The sequence below is a fragment of the Leopardus geoffroyi genome, chromosome C1 (genome assembly GCF_018350155.1).
Source record: "Leopardus geoffroyi isolate Oge1 chromosome C1, O.geoffroyi_Oge1_pat1.0, whole genome shotgun sequence".
NCBI lineage: Eukaryota > Metazoa > Chordata > Mammalia > Carnivora > Felidae > Leopardus > Leopardus geoffroyi.
In genome coordinates, this window is record NC_059328.1 from 32,187,065 (window position 1) to 32,213,076 (window position 26,012).

Genomic DNA, 26,012 nt, shown 5'->3' on the forward strand with positions numbered 1-26,012 from the left:
GTGAGCTGAGGACTCCGCGGTTCCAAACACTGGTCTGTGATGAAGTTTCCAGTGGCTCCTGGGCCAAATGAGAAAAAGGACAATGCAATAGGTTTTACGTAATGCCAAATGTGTTCCAATGTAAAGGACTGCTCTCTTTGTTTAATGTTTGTTTATTTATTTTTGAGAGAGCGCTCACGCAGGCACGCGAGAGTGCAGGGGAGGGGCAGAGAGAGAGAGGGTGAGAGAATCCCAAGCAAGCTCTGCAAGGTCAGCGCGGAGCCTGATGCAGGGCTGGAACTCACGAACCTGTGAGATCATGACCTGAGCCAAGATCAAGAGTAGGACGCTTAACCGACTGAGCCACCCAGGCGAGAAAGGATTACACTTTCTCTTGAGATTACGTCCTTCCTACTTCGTTGGTATTAAAGCATTCTTTTTGTGAAACCACGTTGGATAGAGAGTGGTAGTTATATTTTAAATATTGTTTCTGATGAAATGAAAACGTGGCAACCTTCTGTCATTCTCCGAACTTTCTTTTGAAGCTTTTAACTGGTTAATGAAATTCAAAACTACGAGAACCACTGACAGCTGGCGTGGAGAGGGCATTCTTGGCAGAGAGACCTGCATGTGCAAACACAAAGGTGCAGGGAAAAGCACAGTTTATTCTGGAACCGCAAACAAGTAGCAAGAGTAGCAAGGACACCTGAGGAGAGGGGTTTGCAGTGAGTCTGAACAAGGGAGCAGAGGCCAAGTACTGGGGTGGGGTGGTCACCACGCTGAAATCCCCGCCCTCAACCTTGCAAAGGCCCAAAGTGAAAAAGGTGAAGTCCCTCTGGCCTGAGCCTGCGCCCCAGGGCATCCCATGACTGTGCGGGATACTTGCGCGCGCATGCGTGCATGTGCACATGCGCACAAATCCTTGGTGAAGAAAGGAGTCTCGAGGACAGCGTTAAGGACGAGAGGGGCCTGGCCTAGTAAGTGAAGAGACACACAGGATGGAGAGAGAAACCAGGAAAGGCAGTGGGGAGAAAAGGAAGGAGAACCCCAGGACTGTCTAAGTTGGGGGAGCAGAGACTGCATGTCTGGGCACAAGTGTGTGTGTGAGTGTGTGTCCCTGAGATCTTGCGTGTCTGTTTGTGCATTTGCACCCTACATAATGTGTGTTTATTTCTTCTTCTTCTTTTTTTTTTTTTTTTAGATTTTTTGATGTTTATTTATCTTTGAGAGAGACAGAGCATGGACAAGGGAGGGGCAGAGAGAGAAGGAGACACAGAATCCGAAGCGGGCTCCAGGCTCTGAGCTGTCAGCACAGAGCCTGACGCGGGGCTCGAACTCATGAACTGGGAGATCGTGACCTGAGCCGAATTCGGACACTTAACCGACTGGGTCAACCAGGAGCCCCACATGTGCCTATTTCTTACACATGATACTTGAAGGTGGAGCTGGGGGAGGGCAAGGCCTTGAACCCATGCCCTTGTCAGCCTTGATAGCACTTCAGCTGGAGTGCGGGGGCCAGAGAGGCCCTGTGGGGCAGGAGTGGCCTTTCCAGAGCCCTGCTCCCAGCCTGGCTCGGTCGGTAGAGGCTCAGTTTGCCTGTCTGCAACACCTCCACCCCCCTCCTCGGTGTCTCCCTCCGAGGCTGGTCTTGGGCTCCAGATGGCTCAGCTCACTGTGCCTGTGAGCAGACCAAAGTCAGCCTGGCCGCCCTCCTCAATGCCCACCTCCCCCCTGCCTCAGGTCCCCTCTTGCGGGTTTCTCCCGAGTCAGGCCTCTCTGATGGGGCTGGGTCTTGGAGAGCAGGCTTCCCCCTCAGTGCTTTGCCTTTGCCACTTGGCCTCTTGGCCCACGTCCAGGAGCCTGCCAGGGGGAGTTCAGCAGAGAGAAAAAGTGGGGCAGGGTGGGCGGTTGTGTCTGGGCCGTGATGAGGGTACCCCGAGAGTGTGTGTCTGTGTAAGTTGGAGCATGACAGGTGTATCCGTGAGCAAATGGCATGCCCGTGTCAGAGCGCCCCTGGCAGCGCTGATGTGTGAGGTGTGTGCAAGACAAGACTGTGTGTGAAAGTGGGGGGGGGGGAGGGGCTGTGAGTACAAGCTCACATTTATCAAGCGCCCACTGTTAGGCAGGACGCTAAGTGCTTCGCTCAGATTATCTCATTTAGTAAGTGTGACAGCATGTGAGAGGGTGAGAGAGGGGCGCAGAGGGCGGGTGGCTGGAGTCCTCGCGCACTGCGCCCCAGCAGGGCCACCCAGGCAGGTGTGAAGCGGGCCTCGGGCCTGTCACCATATGGAGGCCGGCAGCAGGAGGGAAGAGGCTATTCCCTGGGGTCCAGCCCGGCTCCCTGTCCCGTCCTCAGCTCTTCCCAGGGTTGGGCTGACTCCCTCCCAGGACAGAAGACTGCCTGGTTCTTGTGTTCCCTCCCACTGTGCTTAGCACGGGCTTAACCAGGTGCTTAACCAGCCCCTATTCTTCCATAGAGGGCGAGGCAGGCCCTTGGAAACGTCTGTGCATTGGTTCAGCCTGGTCCTTACTCTGTAAATGTCACATGAAGGGGAGGAGAAGCCCCATGGGTCAGAAGCCAGGCCTCACAAACAAAGGAAGGAGTGGCTGCAGCTGTCTGAGCTGAGCCAAAACGGCTAAGGTGCCATTAGACTCACCCGAGGCCTCAGAGGCCCCTTCTTTGGCCCATTGCTTTATCCCACTCCTGTTTGGGTCTCAGGTAAGTGAAGGTGCTTGGAAGTGAGCACTGGGGTCTCTTGTCACCCCGGTGGTAACACTGCAAGGATTTCTAGAGGAACAGTGACAGGAAGGAGGGGGAGGGAAGAGGGCAGAGGGAGGAAAACCATGGAGGTAAATGGAGTCTCTCCTGTCCCCTGCATCAACCATCCCGTGGGGGCAGGCCAGTTATTCAGAGACATGCTCTACAAGGATCAGAAGACCCAGAACAGCAGCCGTGGGGAGGGCTTCCAGGAGGAAGCTGGCGGCCCTGGAACACAGGATTGCCACAGGGAGGGGTCGGAATTGGGGGAAGAGTTCCAGGAAGGGCCAGCAAGTACGTTTGGGGGTCAAATGCACCTCCAAAAGAGCACGTCACCTCCCACCCCCTCCCTGAGATGGTAGTTTTCAGGAAAATACTAGTATTAGTTTATCATTTGTTGAGTATTTTGAGAGAAATACGGTATTATTCCTGCATGAGGAAATCAAGTTTCAAAAAGGCAAAGGTACTTGTCCAAAGCCTGGCACAGAACCAGCGCCGGGATCTGAACCCAGGGCTCGGCTTCAAGCCTTGTGTACTGACCAACTCGTGTCACACTGCTGCCCACGTCTCAAGCCCACCCCTGCTAGGTCTTGGAAGTTGTGGCACCAGCACGGGCCAGGCTTTGGGGCTCAAAACCTCAGCGTCCCCTCCACCACCACTTCCAGCAGGTGCCAGATCCTGAGTATCCTTCCTCCTCAGGGTTGCAATCAAACGGCTGTGGATTCCGATCCCAGCTCCATCACTTGTCAGCTGGGTGACCCTGGGGAAGTCACTTAACCTCTCTGTGCCTCAGTTTTCTTTACTGAGGGAAGGAGGATGGCACTTAGAGGATTGTGGTGGGATTTTTTATAAGTTTATTTATTTATTTATTTTGAGAGAGTGAGGGAGGGGCAGAGAGGGAAGAAGAGAGAGAATCCCAAGCAGGTTCCGCACTGTCAGCGCAGAGCGCGGCTGTGGGCTTGAACTCCCGAGCCATGAGATCGTGACTTGAGCCAAAGTCAAGAGTGGGACACTCAACCGACTGAGCCACCCAGGTGCCCCAGGGTTGTAGGGAGATTTTAACCAGTGAATGCCTGTAAGGAACGGAGCACAATGTCCAGCATAATAGATACTCAGGAAACATGAGCTATTTTTATTTCCACTAGACTACATGCTGTGCTTGTAACTGTCCTGTACAGGGACCTGTCACTCCTGCCTCATACCTTGCAGACGAACAAGGCAGACTGGCCGGAAATTCCAGAATACATCATGCTACCTGCACCGGTCTGGCTCAGGCTACCATAACAAAGCCCACAGGCTGGGGGCTTAAACAATGGAAATTTATTTCCTCACGGTTCTGGAGGCTAGAAGTCCAAGATCAATAAAAAGTGTTGGCAGGTTTGGTTTCTCTGAGGCCTCTCTCCTTGGCTTGCAGACACATGGCCTTTCCTCTGTGTGTCTTTTCCTGTCTCTTTGTGTGTCCAAATTTCTTCTTCTTATAAGGGAACCAGTCAGATTGGATTAGGGCCCACCCATATGACATCATTCAACCTTAATTACTTCTTTAAAGGCCCTATCGCCAAATACAGCTACTTTCTGAGGTATTGGGGTTTAGCTCTCTAACATACAAATATTATGGGGGACACAGTTCAGCTCATAATATGACGTTCCTTTTCCGGGTGTTTGCTCGTGTTGCCTTTCTCTCTGCCTGGAACACTGTCCACATTCTCTCCTCCCATCCCCTGAAGACAGCCTCCTACTCATCATCTAAAACTCAGACAGAGCATCACCACCACCAAGAAGGCTTCCTGGCTAGACTGCTATCTCCTCTGGCCTCCCACAGCACCCTACCCATATCATGGCATGCACCACACTCTAAGAACTGTCTTTTCATATTGCCTGTCTCCCCTGCTCAGGTAGATGTCTATTGTTTTGATCTGTACAGCATTCTCTGCCCCTTCCTCACATGGAAGAAATGACACTCCCACTGGTACCTCCCCTCCTCATGGCCTCATTTAACCTTTCACCTCCTCACAGGGCCCATCTCCCCGGTCACCCTGGGGTTAGGGCTTCAAGATATGAATGAGGGTAGGGGGGACACAAATATTCAGTCCACAACAGTTGGTGAGAATGTGGAGGAATTAGGACTTTCATATCTTGTTGGTGGGAATGCAAAATGGGGCACCAAATCATGGTTCCTGCTGCTTGCCACCGGGATGAGCATGTGACTCCTTCCTTGAGCTTTTCGTCTGTGAATGCTGGGTGAGAAGAAACCTCCATTTCGCCTGGGGTCCAGAACGATGTAAGCCTGGAGCTTTGTGTGGCCGTGCCCCACTCTCCTCCCACCATGAAGGGCCTCAGAGGAAACACCTACTGTGGGCCAGATTCTTGAATGAACTGTAAACATTTCATGTTTCATTTTCTAGTGTTTGGGATAAGTAACACATTTAAATGGTTCAAAAAATCAAAATAATATATAAAGCTATACAATGAGAGTGCTCAGTTTTATTCCTGTTCCTGACCCACCTCCGGCCACATGGCTAATCGCTTTATTTCCTGTAGATCCTTCAAATGGTTATTTATGGCAATATAAGCAAATAACAATTATACATATATGTGTGTGTGTGTGTGTGTGTGTGTGTGTGTGTATTATTGTCTCTCTCTTTTTTTAAAGCAGTGGCCTTTGGATCTGAAAGTCTGGATTTTAGGCACACCACATTTTTTCCTGATGTTTGTTTGTTTATTTATTTATTTATTTATTTATTTATTTATTTTAGAGAGAGAGAGAGAGACAGAGCAAGCACAAGTGGGTGGGGGAGGGGCAGAGAGAGAGAGAGAGAGTGAGAGAAAGAGAAAACCTCAAGCAGGCTCTGCACTGTCAGCAAGGAGCCCGATGTGGGGCTCGATCCCACAAACCATGGGATCATGACCTGAGCTGAAATCAAGAGTCAGACACTAAACTGACTGAGCCACCCAGATGCCCCTCTCCCTATTTCGTCAAAGAAAGAATACTATACCCACATATACTATATTATATAGTATTATATATAGTTCTACACCTTGTTTGTTTTCCTTTACCAATATATTCTGGTATGCTTTCTATAAAGTACCCCATGACCCTTCTCTTTCTTTTTTATAGCTGCATAATATTCCAACGTGGGAATGAACTACACAGTTCCTGATGATGAACACCAGGGTTATTTCCAATCTGTTGCAACCAATAGGCTGTGTAGGTATCGTTTTACATGAGTATAAGAATATATGTGGGCTTAATAATAAAATGATAAGCCAATTGAAAAAACTGGGCAAGGTATTTGAATATACATTCCTCTAAAGAAGATACACGAATGGCTGATAAGCGCATGAAAAGATAGTCACCATTGTTAGCCATTAGGGAAACCCAAATCTAAACCACAATGAGATACCACATCCACGAGGATGGCAATACTCAAAAAGACAGACAATAACAAGTGTTGGTGTCTTAGCCTACTCAGGTTACTGTGACAAAAATACCACAGACTGGTTGGTTTAAACAACAGAAATTTATTTCTCATAGCTCTAAAGGCCAAGAAGTCCAGGATTAAGGTGTTGGCCAATTGGTTTCTTGTGAGACTTCACTTTCTGGTTGTAAATGGCTGCCATGTCACTGTGTGCTCGATGGACTCTTTGTGCACGTTCAGAGAAAGGAGAGTGAGCTCTGCTGTCTCTTCTTCTTTTTTAATTTTGTTTTTCAACATTTATTTATTTTTGGGACAGAGAGAGACAGAGCATGAACAGGGGAGGGGCAGAGAGAGAGGGAGACACAGAATCGGAAACAGGCTCCAGGCTCTGAGCCATCAGCCCAGAGCCCGACGCGGGGCTCGAACTCACAGACCGCGGGATCGTGACCTGGCTGAAGTCGGACGCTTAACCGACTGTGCCACCCAGGCGCCCCTGCTGTCTCTTCTTCTTATAAGGGCAGCGATCAGATTAGAGTTCCACCATTAGGACTTCATTTAAGCTTTCACCTCCTCACGGGCCCCATCTCCAGACATAGCTGCACTGAGGGTTAGGGCTTCCGCATATGAATTTGGGACGCATGAAAACATTCTGTCCATAGTAGTTGGTGAGACTGTGGAGAAATTGGAACTCTAATACCTTGTTGGTGGGAATGCATAATGGTGCAACCTCTTTGGAAAACAGTTTGGAAGTTGTTCGAAATGTTAAACATGGAGTTATCCTTTGACTCAGAAAGTCTACTCCTAGGTAGATATCCAAGAGAAATGAAAACATGTGTCCACGCAAAAACTTGTACGTGCATGTTCATAGCAGCATTATTCATAATAGGCGAAAATAGAAACAATCCAAATGTTGGATTCATCAACCGGTGAATGGGTAAACATGTGGTATATCCAGATAATGGAATATTATTAAGCAATAAAAACAATGACGTACTGATCCATGCTACAGTATAGATGAAACTTGAAAGCATTATGCTAAGTGAAGGAAGCCAGCCACAAAGGATGACATTTGTATGAATTCCATTTATATGAAATTTCCAGAATAAGCAAATCCGTGGAGAGAGAAATTAGATTCGTTGTTGTCTGGGGCTGAGGCAATTGGTAGGAAATTACAGGGATTGCTAATAGGTGTGGAGTTTCTTCCGGGGGGGGGGGGTGGGGGGGTGGAAATCTTTTAAAATAGGTTGTACCACTCTGTGAATAAACCAAAGTCATTATATTTTACAGGTTAAATGGGTGAATTGTGTGGTATCAGAATTATAACTTGAAAGAACTGTTGATATAAATAGAGTCCCAGAACTGCAACTGCTGGGCAAAAGGGTAAATGCATTTAAAATTTGATCAGTATTGACAGATGTGGCTAGAAGGTTCTTACATTTTTCATTCTCACTAGTGATATATAAATGTGCAAGGTGGGTACTATTATCTCTATTTTATACAAGAAACTGAGGCCTGGATAATCTAATATCACGCAGTAAATAATATCCAAGATGTAATAAATCAGCTGGTGCTCTGTTGCATCTTACTTATTTGGTGTTTTTCCTTTTTTTCCAAAAAAATTTTTTTTAATGTTTATTTATTTTTGAGCGACAGAGACCACGAGTGGGGGAGGGGCAGAGAGAGAGAGGGAGACACACAATCTGAAGCAGGCTCCAGGCTCTGAACTGTCAGCACAGAGCCCAACGTGGGGCTTGAACTCATGAACCTGAGCTGAAGTCAGGTGCTTAGCCGACTGAGCTACCCAGGTGCCCCCCATTTGGTGTTTTTCCAACAGTCATTTGATCTTCTAAAAACAAGAATTTTTGATTGCATTGATTTTCTCTATGATTTTTCTGTTTTTTATATCAGTGATTTATGCTCTGATGTTTGTTATTTCTTCTTTTCTGCTGGCTTGGGCTTAATTTACTCTTCTTTTTCTAGTTCTTAAGGTAGAAGCTGATGACACTGATTTGAGACCTTTCTTGTTTTCTAATTCAGGTGTTTAGTCCTATAAACTTTTTCCTAAGTATGTTTCTTAGTGTCATTTCACAAATTCTGATATATTGTATTTTCATTTTCATGCAGTTGAAAATACTTTTTTTTTTAGAGAAAGGTCTTACACTTTTTTTTTTTTTTAACATTTATTTATTTTTGAGAGACAGAGAGAGACAGAGCATGAGCAGGGGATAGGCAGAGAGAGAGGGAGACACAGAATCTAAAGCAGGCTCCAGGCTCTGAGCTGTCAGCACAGAGCCCGATGCAGGGCTCAAACCCACGAACTGTGAGATCATGACCTGAGCTGAAGTCGGATACTTAACCAACTGAGCCACCCAGGCACCCCAGTTCAAAATACTTTCTAATGTTCTTTATGATTTCTTCTTTGGCCCATGGGATATTTAGAAGTATGTTAATGAGTTTCCACATATTTAGGGGATTTTATAGATCTCTTTTTATTATTGATTTCTAATTTAATTCTATTATAGTCAGAGAACATACTTTGTCTAATACTAAATTTATTAAAACTTGTTTTGTGGTCTAGTTTGGTAAATGTTTTGTGCGCATTTTAATAAAGTATACTCTACTGTTGTTGGGTGAAGTGTTTTATAAACGTCAATTAGGCCAAGTTGATTGACAGTGTTTATGCCTACTATATTCTTGCTGATTTTCTGCCTGTTTATTCTGTTGATTACTAAGAAAGGAATATTGAAGTATCCCCATCTATAATTGTAGATGTTCTCATCTATCCTTGAAATTCTATCAGTTGTTGACAGAATTTAAATTTATACTTAAAGTAGTTTCTTGGGGAGGCTGGGTGGCTCAGTCAGTTGAGTGTCCAACTCTTGATTTTACCTCAGGTCATGATTCTCGGGCTGTGGGATTAAGCCTAGCATTGGACTTCATGCTGAGTGTGGAGCCTGCTTGAGATCCTTTCTCTCTCTGCCTCTGTCCTCTTTCCAACTCACACTCTCTTTCTCTCTAAAATAAAAATAAAAATAATAATAATAAAATAAAGTAAGTTTCTTATAGGCAACATGTAATCAGATCTTGCTTTGGATAAACAGTCTGACAATCTTGGCCTTCTAATTATGTTTTTTTGACCATTCACAGTTAATGTGATTATTAATATGAATGGGTTTAAATCTACCTTGCTATTTATTTTCTCTTTGTCCCATGTGTTCCTCATTCCCTTTTTCCCTATTTTTCTGATTGTGTTTTTTTAAATATCATTTTATGTCCTTTATTGTTTTAATTGTTTAATTGGCCCTTTATTGTTTAATATATTTTAATAAATATATATATATATATATATATATATATATATATATATATATATTTCTTAATGGTTACTTTGGGGTTTATAGTATACATCTTTAATTTATCCCAATCTCTCTTCAAAAACTATACCACTTCATGTATGGAATAAGAATCCCATAAGAGTATGTACTTTCATTTCCCCCAGCCTTTATGCTATTGTTGTCACACATTTTACTTCTATATGTGTTATGAACCGAGAATACTCGTTATGTGTTTTTGCTTTAACCAATAAATTATCTTTTTTTTATTTAAAAAATTTTTTTAACGTTATTTATTTTTGAGACAGAGAGAGATAATGCATGAATGGGGGAGGGTCAGAGAGAGAGGGAGACACAGAATCCGAAACAGGCTCCAGGCTCTGAGCCATCAGCCCAGAGCCCGACGTGGGGCTCGAACCCACAAACTGCGAGATCGTGACCTGAGCGGAAGTTGGACGCTCAGCCAACTGAGCCACCCAGGCGCCCCTAAATTATCTTTTAAATATATTTTTAAATAAGAAAAAAAGTATTTGATATTTTGCCGCATAGTTATCATTTCTGGAGGCCTTCCTTGTTTTGTGTAGATCCAGGTTTCTATCTGGTATTTTTCCTTTGGTCTCAAGGACTTCCTGTAGCATTTCTTACAATGCAGTTTTGATAATAATTATTATTTCAGCTTTTTTTTTAATCTTGGAAGAAGTCTTATTTCACCTTTGTTTTGAAATACATTTTCAGTGGGTACAGAATTCTAGATTGATGGGGGCTTTTTGTTTTATTTTTACATTCCATACTTTAAAGATGTTTTACCACTGTCTTCTGACTTGAATTGTTTCTGATGAGAAGCCTGCTGTCATTCTTATCTTCATTTCTTTGTATGTAATCTGTCTCTTTTTCTCTGGCTGTTTTCGGATTTTCTCCTCATCACTGGTTTTAAGCAATTTTGCTATTACAAAGTTATAATAATAAACTTGCCTTTGTGAAGTTTTATTCATGTTTCCTATACTTGATGTTCTGTGAGATTTTTGATCCCCTGGTTTAGTTTTTATCAAATTTGAAAATTTTGACTATTATTTCTTCAAAATATTTCTGCTCCCCTCCTCTTTTGGGGACCCCAGTTACAAATATACTAGGCCTCTTAGAGTTGTCCCACAGCTCATTGATGATCTGTCCACGTTTAAAAAAAATTTTTTTTTCTCTATATATTTCATTTGGGATCTTTCTATTGCTATGTCTTCAAATGTACTAATCCTTTCTTCTGTGCTATCAAATCTGTTATTAATCCTTATCCGTGTATTCTTCATCTCAGACACTGTATTTTTCATCTCTAGAACTTAAATTTGGCCTTCCTCCCTCCCCACACCCATCCCAGTATCCACGTAATGTGATCAGTCGTTACTTTAGCTTCCTGAGCATATGGAATATAGTTCTATTGTTTTAATATCTTTATATGCTAATTCTATCTTCTGTGTTATTTTGGGGTCTGTTTCTATTGATAAACTTCTCCTTATCAAGGATTGCATTTTCCTGCCTTTTTTTTTTTTTTTTTTTTTTCACGTATGCTAGTTTTAGGTTGGATTCCAGACATTGTGAATTTTACCATGTGTGCTGGCCATTTTAATGTTCCTATAAATATCCTTGAGCTTTGTTCTAGGATGCAGTCAACTTACTTGATACTTGAAAAAGAGTTTGATTCTGTTGAGACTTGCGTTTCAACTTAGGTCCTTAGGCAGGACCATTACCTTTTTTCCCACTCCTGAAGCAATAGCCTTCTAAGGAATCAATTAGATGCCCCATGACTTACGAGATTTTTCACTCTGATTGGCAGGGATACAAACCGAATGGTCTTGTGTGTACTTTGCAAACTGTTTCCTCTGCTCCTTTGGGATGTTCTTTCCTCCAATTCTGATAGTTTCCTCACATACAAGTGCTGTTCAATATTCAGTTGAAGGCTTGAGGGGAACTCTCTGTAGATTTTTGAAGCTCTCTCTCTCTCTGCAAGGCTCTCTTCTGTGCAGTTCTCTGCCCGGTGAACTCTAGTTGCTTTGGCCTCCCCAGACTCCTTGCTCTATCTTCCTAATGCAGAGACAGCTGGGACCCCGCTCCCTGTGCTGCAGCCTGGAAACTCTCCCCAGGCAGAAGCTGGCAATCGTAGGGCTCACCTCATTAGTTTCTCCTCTCTCAGGGCTTGCTATTTTGTGCTGCCTGATGTTCAATGTCTGAAAACTGTTGTTTTGTATATTTTCTGTGGGTTTTCAGTTGCTCAGAACAGAGGGTAAATTGACTCCCTGTTGCTTGCTCTTTCCAAAAGTGCTATAGCTACATTTTAATATTTAGCTATGACTATGATCTTAAATATTAGATATGACTAACCCATTTTACAGATGAGGAAAATTGAGGCTTAAAGAAGGCGTTACAGAAGAGTTGGGAGGCAGAATAATGTAACACGTAAAAAGATGGATTGTTTGACTCTCAGATTCCCCATTTTTAGTTGTGAGACCTTGGACAAATTGTCTAGCCTCTCTGTGCTTCATTTTCCTCACTTGTATCAGTGGGATGATAATAATAAAAATTACCTTATGGGACTGTTATGATGATTAAATGAGTTAATATATAACTGGCATATAGCTACTATGTAAGTATGCGTTATTATTATCCGGGCAGAATAGTTGACAAATCTAGAGCCGAGTGACAAGCAGACTCATTTTGAATTCCAGCTCCATCACTCGCTCACTCCCTGTGAACTCCTCGCCCTGTGCATCAGTCAAGGTTCAGTTAGAGAAGCCGAACCACTAAGGAGGTTCTAACCAGAACCGTGTCGGAAAGAGCATTCTGGGAAATGTAGTCCAGCTGAGCCGAGATGACTCATCGCAAAGCCCGTCACACCATGCCGCTTCTCTGCGCTGAGAATCGAGTTCCTCATCCGTGAGATGGGATAGTAACTCATGGAATGAAATGAGATGATGCACCTGAAGCGCTTGACACGTCGTCTGGGTTCAAGAAATGGTTCTTACTGCCCGGGATCCCACCGCTAATAATGGCAAGAGGCGTGAGCTATCCCCAAAGCCTGTTGCTCTCCGCCCTTCACCGTGCTGCCTCCCTGTGCCGGGCCTGGAAGTATGGAAACGAGGAGGACAGTTCCTCTCCCTGGACAGAGGGGTAGGCCAGGGGCACGAGTAAGTGTAATAGGGGACAGGAAAAGGAAAGCGGTCACCGTGAATGGGACCGCCCACAAGACTGGCAGTGAGCTGGATCCTCTACAGGGAGAAGCGGAGGAAGGGACCAGGATTTTCTGCATGCCTACTGTGTGCCAGGCACTGTGGGAGGCACTTTACGTGACCATCACAGTGAGTCATCACAACCAAAAAACGAGCTAGGTAGTATTATAATCCCTGCAATACAGACAAGGGAACTGAGACTCAGAGAGAGTGAGTCCCTCGCCCTCGGTCACTGAGTGACCACCTGCCAGAGCCCCCGCGTCCCCGGAGACGGCTAGAGTGGCGGTGGAAGCGGCAACGTGGGGTCATCCCGGAGGCGGTGGCTCTCCGGAGCTGGCAGCCCGGGCTGGCTCCGCGCCCCGCCAGGCCGGCCTCTGTGCCCGTGTCTGCCCGTGGGCGGCAGGCGCTCTGGTGGCTGCAGTGCCGTGGTGGTGGCAGCGGCGGGCGGCAGCAGGGAGACAGTCACACCTCGCTGTTTTGTAAACTGTTTCTCACAGCTTGTTTGTTCCGGGTTAGGGCTGGAGCGGCACCGTATGGAAGTGTGACTCATTGTTTAATGTGGCAGCTCATTAGCAGATCTTGTTGCTGCCTCTGATTTCTCTGCTCCCGCTAATTGGAGAGCCCAGTGGGGCCCCGGCTTCCCATGAAGAACAAGCCAGTCCCCAGGGCTCCAGCCGGCCCTTGCCCCTCCGGCTCCCGAGGAGGCCACCCCACGCGGTGGGCACTGGTATCAGCCAGCCTGCGTTCAAATCCCAGCGCATCCCGGCTGTGTAACCTTGGGCAAAGAGCCTGGTCCGCCCCTCTCTGAGCCTCAGTTTCCCTACCTGGCCGGTGGAGGAAGTAGTGACCACCTCATCAGAGTGGGTGGGAGGAAGAGTAACAATAAAGTCTCCTGGTGCATAATAGATGCTCAGTAAGTAGGTGTTGTAGTGCTACTATCATCAGGCCAGAACCTGAGGGAACCCCTCAGTCCTGACCCCCTGGGCCAGCCGCCCAGGCCAGAGGAAGCGCGAGGCTCCAGGTGGGAGGACCTATTCGCTGCAGGTAATCTTCCTCGCATGCTGCCCCTCCTCAGGCAGATCTGCCAGGCTCCGTCCACCCTCTGTGCCCCCGGAAGAGGGAGCCACAGTGCGGGCCCAGCCTTGAGTGGGGGTTGGCCTCCCTGGAGCTCTCCCTCAGGCCCCTGTTCTCATCTTTGAGCCACCCAGAACACGTCTACTCCCTGGGCCCCAGGACTGTCCTCTGCTCTTTGGAGACAGCGGCCACGCCTCTCTCCACATCCTCTCTCCAAGTGGAACCTGGGTCCCTTCCGTGACATGGGTCATGGGGTCGCGGGATGCAGCCCCAGTTGACCGCGATGTCAGCGGTGCCCCTGGAGGTGTGCAATGCTGTGACCTCCTTGTGGGTCCCTTTCCCAGTTTCCTCGTTCTGTCTGGATATGCTCCTCCCTGCCCTACCCTTCCCTTTGAGACCCGCCCTGTCCGATAGCAATATAAAGTTAGCCCTGTGTGTATCTTTAAATATTTTATTTATAAAAGCCCTTTATTTATAAAAATAAGAAAAAAATCGGCAACATTAATTTCAAACCATATTGAATATAACCTAATACATCCGAAGTAGTATCATTTCAACATATAATCAATATAAAAATCATTAATGACAAATCTCAAACTTTTTTTCTTTTCATACTGTATCAGATGTGTTTTTACCCTTACAGCACATCCTATTTGGGATGAGCCATGTTTCAAGTACTCAGTAACCACATGTGACTTGTGGCTATGGTGTTGGACATATGTGATGCACTTCTGGACTCTAGCTCTATTAATGTGGTCGGAGCTGGCTTGGGTATTGTGGCTAACACATCACTCTGATTCAGGAGGAAAGAATAAACTGATCCCTCAGAGTGAGGGCATCTGGCTGTCGGGAGGTCCGGGACCCCGTCTGGGTTCTATTACCAGCTCACACCACACGTGACTGTGGATAAGTCACTCCTCTCCTCCAGGCCCCAGAATCCTCATCTGACAAATATGAGGACTTCTCTGGGTGTTCTATGTTCTCTTATGTATTTCTTAGGAAAGCCCCATGACGTTTCCCAATTGGGGAAATGGAGGCTCAGAGAGATCTCACCTCTTCCTCACATTCGGGGCTTGTGGATTCCCGCAGCTCGTGGGCTGGTCGCTCCTGGATACCAGTGGGGCTCAGTTCCAGACAGGCAGCCCTCAATCCTGTCCCCTTCCTTATTGTTAAGGACAGGTGATGGCAGCATATGCAGGTGCTTACAGCGTATGCAGGTGTTTGCAGCGAATGCAAGTGTTGACAGTGCATGCAGGTGGAGATCTGCTAAAGGAAAATGCCTCCATCTGCTCAGCTATCTGCTCTGTCTCTCCATAGCCGTCTCACACAGTGGGGGCTTGAGGTCAGGTGCCGGCCCCTCCCTGTGTGTGTTTCTGCTCCACCAGGACGTATCAGAGTAAAACCCGGACACCATCTCACTCGAGGCTCCCTCCCTCCATCTGCTTCTTCCCCCAATCCTTGAATCCAGCTGACTTCTCCTTCCTGACCACAGCCTTGTCTTCCAGTTCCAGAGCCGTCATCTGTCATCTGTGTGTTTTTACACTTAAAAACACATCTGTCACATCTGTGTGACTTCGAGCAAATCACTGTATTTGAATCTTCACTTCCCTGTTTGGGATGGGGGAGAACCTCCCCTTCCTCGCAAGGTTGACGAGAGTAACAACAGAGACGATATATGTGAATGAGCCTGGCTGGGTACTTTCTGTAAATGTTAACTGTGGCCGAATATTTACAAGTCATTTTAAGAACCACTGAGTTTTACGCTTCCAAACTGGACCTTGCCGGGTTACTCAACAATGCTCTGCGTGGCTTTGTCCCCTTTCCCCAGCCAGTTGAGCCTTCTTAGCTCCCTACGGTCTTCTGAGAGGAGTGATCGTCCACAGATGACCACTCTCTCTGGTGAGAGCACAGGACGATGGGGCTGGAGGGGTCTTGGCAGTCATGCCTGGGGAGCACCTCATCACCAAGACCGACCGTCTTTGCAAATAACACAGATGTGACTTCTGTCGTGAATCTTTCTACATGTATTGCACCCGTTCCCGTGTCCCCCAAAAGAGAATGATTGACATGAATTTAACTTTTTCTCGATGCACGATCATCATCACAGCTGGACGTTTTTATATTAAAATAGTAAGAGCGCTCACTTCCGTTGCGTGTGTCTGTGCACTTGTATCCTGCAAATGGCATCCTCCGGTTCTTACACGACCCTGAGGTAAAGTTTGGCTATTATCCTCTTCTCAAGGGTGAGGAAGAGACTTGTCCGGGCCTCACTGCAGAGGGACGTGATCCACCCCGCTTCGGCAGCATAACCTCTCGATGGCCTCTGGGCTCTTCTCCTGGGGCCCCTGATGGACTAGGAGTCCATATGTGAGCCTCAGAGGCTGGCCTTGCCCTTGCTGGGGGCTGGGGACACACACCAGGGACAGCCATTGCCTTGCTTTGGGGCTTGCGCTGGTCTGAGAAAGGGAATAGTGCAGCACAGGCTTTGAAGCCTTTGCTTTCTTGACCGGGCTGTGTGCTGCCTGAACTAGTTCCCAGTTCCTCCTTCTTTCACACTCTCTTCTCCTGCTTTCATGAGCCCCCCTTTCTTAGCTCTCTGGCTGTTTTTCCCAGAATCCTTTGCAGTCTGACCCTACTCTGCTCCCCTTAATGTGCTGGCGTCCTTCAGCACCCCCTTTGGCTCTCTGCCCTCTCCACATCTTCCTCCACATCACCCCCAGGGTCTTAGTCTTGAGCTTACTCTCCTCAAGCAAATGATCACCTTGAAACTACACATCGAAGGAACACGTGCACTGAGCCCAGCAGGCCCACTTCGGGGTCCTGGCTCTAGCTCTGTGGATTCGGGCAAGTGCCTCATCTCCCCGAGCCTCAGCCGTCCTAGCTATATAGAGGCACTGACAATACCTACTTAGACCCCCAGGGTCTCTGCGCCACGGACTCCCAGAAACACATGTCCCATGCGGCCCTCTTCTCAGAGCTGAGGCTGTATACGGATGTACATGTCTTCCCCAGCCGAGTCCATCATCCTTCTCTGAAGCTCCCCCACCCCCTCTTGTGGTCTCTAGCTCAGGAACCTCCTCCCAATTATCCTATGCTTTATGACAATACAGGCTACCGTCTCTCAAGGGCTTCTAGAGTACAGACCCAGGCTAAGTGATCCCATGGCTCTCACTTGATCCTCCATCAACCCGGGGAGTTTGCCAGTATTTTATTATCATACCCATTTCACGGATGAAGATGCGGTAACAGAAGCCCCTGGCACATCGCAGGCGCTTGACAAGGGCTGGTTCTCTCTTTTGGCTTTGGGTTTTTCAAGAGTCTAAATTCATAAATGAAACTGACTAAGCTGGAACCAAGCCGAGGTGCCCAGCACTCATTCCCACCCAGAGGTAGGGGTCCACGTTACCCTGTGACTCCAGCTTGGCATGCCGGATGGATGCCTGGTCTGCTTCCTTGTCCTGAGGTATCTCATCCTCGGCTCCCTCCTGCTGAAATCCAGACCGTGCCTCAAGAGGCAGCCGCTGTGCAGAGTTAGTTACCCAGGAACCCCATTTCAGGTGTGTGGCCTCGAGGCTGTTCCCTCTTTCCCCCCCAGTAACAGCTGCAGGACAGGTGATGGTGGTGCTTTCAGGTGGTGGTCTGCGAGGTGCTTTCTAGTGATTGCCTAGGTATCTGTCTCTCCAGAGCTGTCCCACTGCAACGGGTGGTTATGAGGCCGGGTACTGCCCCTCTCTGTGTGTGTTGTTGTTGTTATAACTATAATAATGATTATTATTGGCATTATCGTCCCATGAGAGCCCGTGAAGTAGGTATTATCAGTGCCCGTCTATAGCTAAGACAGCTGGGGCTCGAGGAGATGGGGCACTTGCCTGAACCTACAGAGCTAGAGCCAAGACCCAGACTGGGTCTGCTGGGCTCAGGGTGCATGTTCTTCCAATGTGTAGTTTCAAGGTGATCATTTGCGTAAGGAAAGTAAGATCGAGTTCTTCTTTTAAAAACATTTTTTGACGTGTATTTATTTTTGAGAGACAGGGAGAGACAGCGTGAGCAGGGGGAGGGGCAGAGAGAGGGGGAGACACAGAATCCGAAGCAGGCTCCAGGCTCTGAGATGTCAGCACAGAGTTCAACGCGGGGCTCGAACTCACGAACGGCGAGATCGTGACTTGAGCCGAAGCTGGACGCTTAACCGACTAAGCCATCCAGGTGTCCCAAATCAAGTTCTTCTTAAAGTGACTTGTAAGATGTAGGCGTCCCCCCCAGAAAAAGACTGAAGATTCGGTCACAATGAATATTTACTCAAAGTACTGAGTGAGGCGCGTTCACATATAATGTGTCAGTTGTTAGTCCTGCCAACCTTGTTGTGGGGGGGGGGGGTCTCCTCGATCCCAGACACGGAAGCAAAGATTCTGTTCAAAGCAGTGATTTCCTCAAAGTCACCCGGGTGACAGGTGATGCTCTGGGATCAAAAGGTAAGCCTTTGAGACTCCAAGGCCTGTGCCCCTTTGCCCCGCGAGACGATGGCCAGGAACAGGTGCTGGGGAAGAAGCAGGTGAAGGGAGAGAGCCTTGGGTGACCAGGCACAACAGTTCATTTTTCTGAGGCTAGAGAAGGGCAGTGATTTGTTTCAAGTTATGCAACGAGGAAGTCGTGATGCTGGCATTCTGCTCCCATCTGTCTGACTTTGCCCTCTGCACTACTCCACAGTGGGGTTGCCAAAGCCACACCTCCTCCTCCCCACAGCCTCTTCTCCTAGCCATAGCCTGAGGTCCATTAGGCACTCTAGATCCTTTTCTCTCAGGTAAAAAGGGCTTATGCCCCTCTGCCTTGTTACCCCTAACTCTGCCAGGCACTGTACTAGGGCAATTGACATGCATTACTTTATTTAATCGTCATGACAAGTCTGAGAAGTAGGGATTACAATCCTCCCTGTTTTTTTTTTTTAATGTTTATTTATTTTTGAGACAGAGAGAGACAGAGCATGAATGGGGGAGGGGCAGAGAGAGAGGGAGACACAGAATCGGAAGCAGGCTCCAGGCTCTGAGCCATCAGCCCAGAGCCCAACGCGGGGCTCGAACTCACGGACCGCGAGATCGTGACCTGAGCTGAAGTCGGACGCTTAACTGACTGAGCCACCCAGGCACCCCTGATCCTCCCTGTTTTAATGATGATGACCCTGAGGCCCAAAGAGGTCACACAATCAGAGGTGAGGAAGCTGGAAACTGGAATCTGCATCAGGGACTGACTCCAGACCTGGGTTTTTAACTGCTACCCTCTCTCACTTTTTCTTACCTGGATTGGGTATAGATTTCCCTCTCTGAGATGTATCAGGCCATGAGCCCTGAAGGCCAGAGTCCAAATCTCTAGCTACCCTTGTCCCCATCTGTAACTCCCTCCCCTTCGTAAAGATACCACCTCACCAACGAACGCCATGGCTCAAGTCCCACTCTCACTTGGGGATGTCTTTGGCCATTTCTGTACTTTGTCACCAATTTTCACAAATGTCCTCAGGGTAGGCAGTGTGGCCTCCCTCTCCTGGAGGATTTGAGTCTGTAGGGTGCCTCAAGGTGGGCATCAAGGTCCCAAACCATGTCTGCCTCGAAGACCCAAGTCCTTTCTACTCACCACACCCCTCCCCCTTGGGAGGCCTTGAGAGAGCACAGAAAAAGCTCCCACTCGGAACTGTGATGTCTGAATTCTGGTCAGCTGTACCCCTATCTGGGCACCTCACGCCATCCAAGGGACGCAGTTCCCATTCGTGTCTAATTTTGAGACGAGAGAGTGACAGAGAGCACGAGCGGGGGAGGGGTAGAGAGAGAGGGAGACAGAAGAGCCAAAGCAGGCTCTGCGCTGACAGCAGAGAGCCCAATGTGGGGCCTGAATCCACAAACTGTGAGATCATGAGCCGAGCCAAAGTCAGACGCTTAACCCACTGAGCCACCCAGGTGCCCTCAAGTTTATTTTTTTTTTAACTAATCTCTACACCCAATATGGGGCTCGAACCCACAGCCCCGAGATCAAGAGTTGAACACTCTTCCTCTTCCAACTGAGCCAGCCAGGAGCCTGAGGTCTATTTATTTTTAAAGAGCTGCATAGTTGTCCTCTGTGTGGTTTTGCCCTCACATAATGTCCTCCGGGTGGCGCCAGTGTTTTCCTGCTCTAAGTATGGCTGTCACTTCTGGAGTGCCCAGCACGTGCCTGTCACTGCAAGAGACCACTTACGTAGACATTTTTATGGTTAGTCATTCTTATTCTTGGGTACCTCGCCTGGCCCAGGAAATTATTGGAAGACCCAGCTCCAGCGGTTCACCCTGGGGAAGCTTCTCATCCCCCCCTCCCCCATCTCTCCTGCCCCCATCAGGTCCTGGGCTGGGCCCGAGAGATGAACAAGACAGAGGACCTCACAGACTAGCAACCAGATGTGGAAGCAGGTCATTACAGGCAAGTGAGGAGAGCGAGAAGAGAGGAGGAAGGACTGGTGTAGCTGCAGGTTTGGGGTGGGGGCAGGGAAGCTCTCAGAGGGGGGACAGCTGAGCCTTGGAAGGACGCGGGGAGTGTGGCCGGTGTGCAGGGCCGTGCCTCGGTTCTGTCTATACCCTCCGTGGACTGCCTCCCTTTACCTGTGCTTCCCGCCCTCATCGCCACTCATGCCTCATCTACTTCTGAAAACAAGGATTGGGGTAGATTCTGATTTTTATAAAATTACGTAGATAATAGCAACAGGACCATGAAGTGAGGAAAAGGAGTAAGAGTTTTGTAATAAGACTGCGGGAGAGAATGACCCTCATCCTAAACTGAGGGTAGTTACTACAAAGGAACACAAAGCTCGCCTCTCCGCTCGCAGCAGCCAGAAAGGGCTGCACTGGCTGCAGCCCGCGGGGTCGAAAGGCCCATCCTGTCCCATCGGTGGAGTCCTGTTGCCTCCTCTCTGCACTTGATCCCTGGTTTGTTCCCTGTGTTTATGGCTCCCTTGGGTACTGGGCTGGTATTTTGAATGGATCGTGAATTCTGACCCGTTCACACGACTGAACTGAATGGAGAGGCTGTGGACACAGCGGCTCTGGAGCACCTACTATGTGCCATTCCTTTATAACCCCTTCACTCTGAGACACCGACAGAGAAGAAACCGAGGCTCCGAGGAGTTAGGGGAAATGTGGACAGGACTGTCTGTGGGCCCCCGTCTCCTGACCCCCCCCCAGCTTCTTCACAAGCTCAGCCAGGAGGGGTCTGAAGATGAGATACCTCAGGACGAGGAAGCAGACCGGGCGTCCAGTTTGCCAAGCTGGAGTCACGGGGCAAGCTGGACACCTGCAGATGTCTGGGTGGGAACGAGTGCTGGGCCCCTTGGCTTGGCTTGAACTTAGCTGGTTTCATTTATGAATTTAGACTCCTGAAAAACCCAAAGCCAAAAGAAAGAACCAGCCCTTGTCAAGCGCCTGCGATGTGCCGGGGGCTTCTGTTACTGCATCTTCATCTGTGAAATGGGTATGATAATAAAATACCGGCAACCTCCCTGGGTTTATGAAGGATCAAGTGAGAGCCATGGGATCACTTAGTGTAGAGCTAGCCCCTAATAAGTATTCTCATAATTAAAAAAAAATGTTTTAATGCTTATTTATTTTTGAGAGAGAGGGAGACAGACAAAGTGTGAACAGGGGAGGAGTAGAGAGAGGGAGACGGAGACACAGAATCCGAAGCAGGCTCTGAGCTGTCAGCACAAAGCCCGCCGTGGGGCTCGAACTCACAAACAGTGAGATCATGACCTGAACCAAAGTTGGACGGTCGACCAACTGAGCCACCCAGGTGCCCCAGTATTCTCATAATTTTTTAAAGTTTATTTGTTTATTTTGAGAGAGACAGAGACCTCACAAGTTGGGGAGGGGCAGAAAGAGAGGGAGACAGAGAATCCCAGGCAGGCTCCACTCGGAGCCTGATGTGGGGCTCAAACTCACAAAACTGTGAGATCACGACTTGAATGGCAACCAAGAGTCAGACACTTAACTCACTGAGCCACCCAGGCACCCCAGTATTCTCATAATTATCTGTGTTACCGAGATGATCATCCTCAACATGGGCTTGTGAAGTAGGGACTGCCAGTGCTGCCTTATGGCTAAGAAACCGAGGCTCCGGGAAAGGAAGTGCCCAAAGTCACAGAGTTGGAGCAGGAAGCCTGTTGGGCTCAGTTTCTGTGCTGCGTCCACACTGAGAGATGAGCCCAGGAGGTAAAATGAAGGCCCAAGACAAGGAAGCAGAGCTGGAGGCCAGACTTCAGTGAGTGCTTTACGGTGTCAGATCCCTCTTGGGTGGTGGGGGGGGGGACCTCCAAATGGCAGCCGTGGAGAGAGCTCAGGTGCAGATGACTGGCCTCTCCTGGCAGCCAGAGCTGCTGTCACTGTGGCAGGGCCATGCCTGGGCCATGCACAGCACCCAGAGGAGCAGTACAGAAGCGGCTGCAAAGAAGGCTGGGCCCAGGTCCCAGGGCACTTGGAAGGACCAGGTCACCTAAAAAGCAGCATCGCTTGGCACCTGGGTACTGAGGGCTTAGGAAGGGTGAAATGGCCTCATTTGCGTGGACTGCATTTTTGGCTTGCCCTCCCTTAGTCTGACCGAACTATTTAACTGTAAGGATTGAAAAGTAGAAGTTAAGAGCGTGGGCTGAACAGGTTTCACAACACACGGAAGGGAGAAGATGAAATACCCCATCCCTGTTCCCCTGTCAGTCTCACTTGGCTTGGGTGGTCTGTGTCCACCGACCCCTCGCCTTATTTGACCTCACCCACCTGTGCAGGCAGCAGCCAGTTGTGATAAAGCAACTGCACTGTGATAAAGCAAAGGCACCACCTTTGGGGGCAGAAAGCTCTGGCTTAGATCGTGGGGGGGGGGTAGTCATTTTACCCCTCTGAGTCTTTGATGCCCCCTCTAAAGCAATGCCAGCCTCTCAGGGTCAATTAAGGATCAAGGGAGGACCACGGAATCATTAGCATCATGGCTGTCCTTAGTAAGCACTCAATAAATATTATTATTGTACTTGTTATTGTCATCATTCTTACAAAGGCCCCGTGAGGTGGGCTCATCAGATGCCCTGTTTCCTCCTCTGCAAAATGGGACTCATGCTGAGGCTCCAGGGGTGCCTGTGCAGGTGGAATGAGGGGCGTGGCACAGAGCCAGCAGCGCACAGGAGGCCCCCCATCACTGCGAGCCTCCTCCCCGCTCACCAGCTCTCTCAGTAGGGTCGGTCGTTCTGATCTTCCTCATTCCCCAGGAGCCCAAGGCCTCTCCTACCGGAGGCCCTCATGCTATAGGGGTTCTGAGACCAAGAGTCAGGCCGAAGAGGTGGCAGTGTTTGCCATGTGCCCAGCAGACACAGGGCAAGGCCAAGCTGTGGGATGGAGAGAGAGAACGCCTTGAGAAATTCCTCTGAGGCTGCACAGCTCCTTCTCCCCATGTTCTCTCCTTCTATTCTCCTGCCTGCTCTGGGGGTAGTTGCTGTGACCTCCATTTTGCAGATGGGGAAACTGAGGTTAGCGACCAGTGCAGGGTCACACAGTGAGTCCTTAATGGGGCTGGTACTTGCTGCCTCCCTCTGTAGCTACATGTCACCCAGTGCTGGGGTCATGACCGCAGAGGGGAGAAGCAGCAAACCCAGGGCGCTATGGGTGGGTGGGCATCTGGGGGCTCCTCCCAGCTTGGCTCCTCCCAGGCTCACCAGCTTGGGAAAGTCTGTTGCCTCCATGGCCTGGGGGGCTGGGGGGACCGGGAGAGGGAGGGCAGCTGGAAGAGGCAGGCTTCTCCTAGAAACCTCACTCCCTTTTCCACGACTTCTTCCCCTAACAGTCATGGCTCTGGAATTCCAAACGACTTTAGTATTTTGCAAGGAGGTCTCAGGGCTCTGTGAACGTCAGCCTCAGACTGAACCTTCGAGATCATCTGCTTCAAGCCTCCCATCCATTTGACTAATCAGAAGACAGAGCCCCTGAGGAATGGAGGAGCGACTTAGCCAAGAGCAGGGCCAGTAGCAGAACCTTTCAGCTCAATGTTCTGAGAGCGTCATTGGATCTAGGGAGATGACAGGCCAGGGTCAGGACATTCCGGAGGAGAGGTCACATGGGCTGGACAGGGCAGGGCAGGACAGGGCAGGGCCAGGCAGGGCAGGGCATGAGGCCACAATGCAATGCTAGGGATTCCTCTGCCAGGCTCTGTTGTCAAGTCCTCACTTTGTCATTTCCTTTCTACATCCCTGGGAGGTCAGGGTTGTTGTCCTCAGTTTACAGGGAAAGAAGCAAGACACAGAGAAGTCCAAAGTCAAACAGCTTCTTAGTGAAGGAGGCAGAACTCAAACCTGGTTGCTGCTTATCTCCAAATCCTACACATTTTCCATGACACCCCTTGTACTGGGTTGAATAGCGTCCCCCACTGCCCCCCCCAAGTCATGCTCTTCCTAGAACCTCAAAATGTGACCTTATTTAGAAACAAAGGCTTTGCAGATGTAGATCATTAAGATTAGGTCATAGCGAAGCAGGGTGGGCCCTAAATCCAATGTGGCTGGATTTATAAGAAGAGGAGACGCACAGAGAGAAGAATGTCGTGTGAAGCCGTGGAGAAGAGGCAAGGGAGGACACCATGTGGAGAAGGAGGCAGAGACTGGAGCGATGTGTCTACAAGACAAGGAACACCAGGCTTGCTGGCCATGAACAGAAGCTGCACGAGGCAAGGAAGGTTTCCCCCGAGAGCTCGGCCCTGCGAGCCCCTTGATTTCAGACGACAAGCCTCCAGAACGTTAAGACAATATTCCTGTTGCTTTCAGCCACTTTGCTGCTTTGTTGCAGCAGCCCCAGCGAACGAATACGCCTCCTCCCTGTCATGCAGGAAGAGGGGTGACCGACAGACCTCTTGGATCTCAGATGTGCTTGTGTTGAAATTTAGAATGTTAGGGCAAGCCCATGGTGGAGAAGGATGGAGGGAACATACATGCGTCTGACAGGTGAACAAATGAACAAGGGAGGGTCAAAGGTCTCGCTCTCAAGGGGCCAGGGTTTTTTGGATAACGCCTGTCAGGTGCTCTGCAGGGGCTGCCAGTAAGTGGTCCATAAAACTTCCGGGGATAAAAAGATAAGACTGAATGGGACGGTGTGCAGAAGGGCGTGGCCCAGAGAGGCAGTACAATTCAGCACTAATTCTCTACCCTGTTGGTGTGGTACGGTCCTCGGCTCAGGAGAACACAAGGTCCTTGGGCACCCGGCACTCACTGATCTAAGCTGCTTCCCCAAAGCCCCAGAACTTTCTCTGCCCCAGGCAGGGACTGTGGAGGCAGCTAAAGGAGGCGTGTCATGAGGGCCCTCCCCTGCTGCACTGTCCCCCTCAGCCACACTGCCTCAGCTCAGCCCCACCCGTTCCCTGACACTGTCCCTGGGCCAGGCCTGAGCCTGCTCTGGAGACTCTCCCAGCTGTCCTGATGTCCCCTCTGGCTTCTGCAGACGCTCCCCTTTTCCACCCCTGGAGGCCTCGTCTGGGCACCGGCCCCTCCCCTCCAGAGGCGTCCCCAGACATCACTCCTGTGCTATTCTTTTTTCCTGACAACTGTGGCATCAAATGTCAACCAGGCGGTGCTCAGCACCAGAAGGTGGGGGCGGGGGGGGCTGGTGCTTGACAACCGTGTGGCTTAGGGGACGGTCCTTGTGAGCCCCCCATGAGGGAACGGCCGGCCCTGGTCTGGCTGCGCTCCCAGCACACTGTGCTGCCCTGAGCAAACCTCTTCCTCCTCAGACCTCGGTCTGTCTGAGCCATGAAGGGGAGGCAGGCTTCTCTGCCTTCACCTGCTGGTAGGAGAGTCAGGGAACACGGGCACCGCCCTCGGGGGGCTAAGAGAATGCTGGGCAAGTGGCAGTGGACTCCCCTGAGAGCCAACTCTGCAAGGGGATTCTTGGGGGTGCAGAGTAGCTACACCCACCAAACCTCAGAGAAGCCCGTCCTCCTGTCCTCACTTGCCCCGAGTGAGCCGGGACAGCTGGCACCAAGCGCCGGGGAAGCGGGCTCTGGCGGGCCCTGACAGCTCAGCAGTGGCAGCGGGGAGGTGGCGGTGGCCGCAGTGGCAGGGGCTATTCTGAGAGTTGGGAAGGGCTGCGGAGCAGAGACGGGGGGGAGGGGAAGCAGCCCAGGAGAAGGCAGTCCTGTGAGGACATGAGGAGTATCCCTGTGGCCCTGAGAGGGGGTGTCTGCCCATGGCCATGTCCCTGTTCAT

At 49.3% G+C, this 26,012-nt stretch overlaps 1 long non-coding RNA gene across 1 annotated transcript in view; it reads left to right on the top strand.

The window, feature by feature from the left end:
• The window catches only part of LOC123597691, a 54,753-nt gene extending 41,148 nt beyond the window's left edge, over positions 1 to 13,605 (top strand). The window contains exons 4-5 of the long non-coding RNA XR_006712215.1: positions 5,856 to 5,945; positions 12,203 to 13,605. This is a non-coding gene — a long non-coding RNA (uncharacterized LOC123597691). The remainder of the gene's footprint in view (positions 1 to 5,855; positions 5,946 to 12,202) is intronic.
• The last annotated feature ends 12,407 nt before the right edge of the window (positions 13,606 to 26,012 follow it).